Raw genomic sequence first — 628 nt, forward strand, 5'->3', positions numbered from 1 at the left:
GGGGACGGATTTGGCGTCCCGCTTCCTAGTCTCAGCGGCGGGAAGGAGGTCCCGTGGTGAGAGACTGCGCACGCGCCGTCCGTCGGGGGCTTCATAGCTAGCCGGACTGGCGGCTCCGCCTCTGATTTCTCGGCTTTCTGCTCCGAGCGGAGAAGCCAGTCACGAGTTTCCCGTCACCGACGGGGCGGAGAAAGTCCTTGTGATTGTCACAGGATGTAGTTCTGCGGAGTCCTGGCCTTAGGTCGGGTGCGAGGAATGGAGGCTCCTGGGTTAGTTTTGCAAAGTCCAAGGCACGCTTTTCGGGGTTCCCGGGGGTCTTTAGGGCACGACCCTCGCCGGTGGAGGGAGAAACGGAGGCCAAGTTTGTGGTCCACGGAAGGAACGCTGAATCTGCAGCCGGTCGAGGCTGTGATTTATGCGGCTCAAAGTGATGACAGCGCCCGGCTTTAAAAAAGCCGAAGTCAAGTTCCGAGAGGTTTAATGAGGGTGATGGTGATGGTTTTAGGCTCCTGGAACTTCAGGCTCGCGGAACGGGAGATCCTTTGAAGGGAAGCACAGCCTGGGGCTGCGGGTCTCAGCCGGCGGCAAGGTCAGGGGCCCTGAGTGCACCTATGGGTGACACCACTCC

Source organism: Marmota marmota, unplaced genomic scaffold, assembly GCF_001458135.2.
Source record: "Marmota marmota marmota unplaced genomic scaffold, marMar, whole genome shotgun sequence".
Taxonomy (NCBI): domain Eukaryota; kingdom Metazoa; phylum Chordata; class Mammalia; order Rodentia; family Sciuridae; genus Marmota; species Marmota marmota.